Genomic DNA, 3550 nt, shown 5'->3' on the forward strand with positions numbered 1-3550 from the left:
AGAAATCTTAAATATAGGCAAAACTAGTTTTTTGTCTGCCAAGATATTTCTTCCTACCAAGCAAGTTTTGTGTAAGAGCATTTCACTTGTTTTAAGAAGTATTTCTCTTAATAATCTTAATAAGGTATTAAAACTTGTTATTGAGATTTTATTACTGGTTATGAGCAGGTTTAAGCTTATAATGAGAATTACCATAATACTAAAGGTGTCACATCAACGCTTAGAAGTATAAAACTGCTTGGTCAAAGTCAGTGTTTCTTATTTCAAGTGTCTTATCCTTTTAATCGCTTAACATTTTTAAATAACAGATAACAATTGAATGGAATTCATTTTTTATTGTCAACACAGCAATTACATATGCCCAGATGAAATTCAGTGCAGAGAAGTACTTAGTCAAACCGATGCTTTAAAAACATACTATCTGCTCATCCATTATCATGTTAAAGTGAGTGGGCACTGTGCTTAAATCTCATTTAACAAATAAAGGTTGTACCAAGACCATTTAGCAATAAACATTACATGACATGACATGTTAACTAAATATGTAAAATAACCTGAAGGAAAGAACCCATATTTTACATAGATTAAGTGCAAACACCAAAGCAAAACACATTTCCATCTGCTATTGAAATATTATGCGTCAAAGACCATAATTTATGTAAAATTGCAAGACAGCATTAAAAGCTTTTAACAAAATAGGAACAAGTTAGTCATTTGAACTTCTGTGCAATTCAATGACATCCCCAACATAGTATTTTATTTGTACATAAGTTTGGCTCTGGCTGCTGATTGTGTAATAAGAGGTAGAATCAACCAGCCTTTCAGCATCAGCTAATTCAGTGGCCTGTGCAAGGTGTGGGACTTCAACTTGATGACATGCCATGACATTTCTATCAAAGCATGTAGTTTGAAATGGTTGATATTCCAAACAATAAAGCCTAGAATCAACAAGATATATGTTTTTGACCAGTCCAAATTCTGGCATATTACCATTCAATACTTTAGCAAGGATCATGGACTTCTCAGTTATGTATTTATTACCATTTATCACAAGCCAGTTAACTGATACAGCATTTTTCACTTCAATGACACCTAGGAAGTCTCTCAATTTTCCTGTTAAATATTGTAGATCTTTAACCTCAGATACAGGTCCCATCTCCTTTTCACTTGAGAAAAGTGGCTGCATGGAAGGCTCAACATTTTGGCAGCTTTCATATATTTGGTTCTGTTTAATCAAAGATTTGCATACATTTTTAAAATTTAGGTTGGAAGCCCATTGTTTAAATAAACAGTGTTTGGATTCGAACCGCATACACATATGTCTGACCATTGGACCCAATAATTGTGTCTGCGATGGCAAATGTATCATATAATGCTGTTTAGGTGTAACATTGTGGTCTGGGAAAAGCTCCTTCCAATGCTTCAAATGATTTTCAATTAGCAACTTCAATGTGCACACAGTTGCAATGGAAAGAACAGGGGCAAACACTATTTGCACAATCTCTAATAACTGAATTATCAGTTGCACATATGCATTGTCTTCCAAACTCTCTAAAACAAATGGCAATATCCTTAGCAGGACAAGCATTTGCCCAGATGACTGTTTTAGTTTACCATCATTTGACATAAGTGTGCTAAGGGAAATTGGGGATGGCCTATCCCTAACATCTAGCGGGGAATAAGGGAAACCAAGAATAGCAGAATTTACTGAGTCCAGAGTTATTTGTCCTGACTGAATAAGATGATTCAAAACATTTTTGATTTCCAGTGGAGCTATCCCTTCTAGAATCACATGCATTATGTCTTGTGGGGTTTGCTGTACAATATCAAAGGATGGGAATTCAACTAACTTACTCCTTCGATTGATACCGTATGTTGTTCTCAGGCTGTTGCGAAGCAGGTCTGTGGTTGCAAGTTCTATTTCATCACACTGTCTGACATGCTTCTCCAATGTCCTTTTAGTGTATGTATCCTCATTGAATTGTGACTGCATGTCCTCAAAAGAACACTCACAGTGTCTGCACTTACTGAATGCAAAGCCCACACCCTCTTTGAACCCTGCTAATTCATGTTGTGCAAGGGTATCGCCACAGAGAGTGACCATAGCACAATATATTGTTTTCTCTCCATTAACAGTTTCCATTGTAACACCATTGTACAATGCAACCATGTCTTCTTTAATTCTATTCAGTATTGCATCTACACTAGATTTGCGGAGGTCTGCTGATCTAGCCATTGCAAGTAGTCTGATAGAAGCCAGCTTAGACCTGTACTTTGGATCTATATTTCCCAGAGTGTAGTATACCATTAACAACTTGTTTTTTGATGCAAAGGATCCCAGTGGGTTACAGATCTCTATTTCATCTGTGTACAGAACATTCTGAAAATAAGGGATGTGATTTTAGAAGAGCACCATCAACAATGTCATGAAAAAAACCTTCCCTGCACCTTTGGGGTCCCTTTTCAATCATAGTCAAAATCCTTGGATTTGATAGGAACTGTTCTAGACTTTTTATCAATGGTACATAATGAAATACGTTTTCCTTGATGAAAAAGTCTTTTGATCCCTCACATTTCTTCCTGCATATGGTTCGAGCGATTAGAATTTCTTCTGCATCAACACAGCCAAACTGCGTCCTAATAACACTGTTCTGTCGAAATGTTGTTGCAACATTAGCAAGGGGGTCAATGAAATGGTTAAATATATCCATTGTATCTTTTTCCAGTTGACTTGTTGTGCTTCCTGAATGCTTCTTTAGTACTCCCTCCATCTGCTGCCTGAGGTTCTTCAGTAGTGAGGATTGATACTGCTGTACTCCAGCAACAATGTCATTCATGCCTTTCTGAGAATGAGAAATAGAGAGCAAGAGACAAAGAGAGGTGATGTCGTTAATATTTGAGGTTGGAACACATCGTCCACCAAAGCTACTTGCCATATAAAGGCATTAACATGAGGCATCATCAACAGTAAAGTTGACAACCTACTGAACAAACTGCTCTGCAAAAATGTGTATGTAACCTGTTCTGTTCAGAAACAAAACTAGGTCTAACTGAGTGTATGGCTGGATCATGTCTGGTGATCACTGTTACAATGTGGCATATTCATTACTGCATTTTTTCATGGTAGTCCCAAAATATTTGTTAACATGGACTGAGGAAGCAGATCACATGACTAAATGCTTTTAGTCAAAAAGATTATGTAGCATCCATTTCAAAGTGAGAGTAGAAAGACTTGAAAGGCCAACGACCGGTTGATCACTCACACAGTCAAAAATAAATGTATGATAGATGTGATTGTAGGGAAGCATCTTACCCGTGACAGACGAGTCTTGGCTCGGGCATTTATTACAAAGGCAGTTGCATGTTTTCTAAGATCCTAAAACAGAAAAAAAAAAAAAAAAAAACGTACCTTTAGTGTCCTGATATGTGGAGGCACATTACTAGTTGACAGAACTTGACTGACGTGTCTGTGAATACTAACTATGAATGCTATTAATATGCCCAAGCACTAGGCCCAAGCACATATAAAAATATGGTCAATAATGATGCA

The sequence above is a fragment of the Etheostoma cragini genome, unplaced genomic scaffold, assembly GCF_013103735.1.
Source record: "Etheostoma cragini isolate CJK2018 unplaced genomic scaffold, CSU_Ecrag_1.0 ScbMSFa_2848, whole genome shotgun sequence".
Taxonomy (NCBI): domain Eukaryota; kingdom Metazoa; phylum Chordata; class Actinopteri; order Perciformes; family Percidae; genus Etheostoma; species Etheostoma cragini.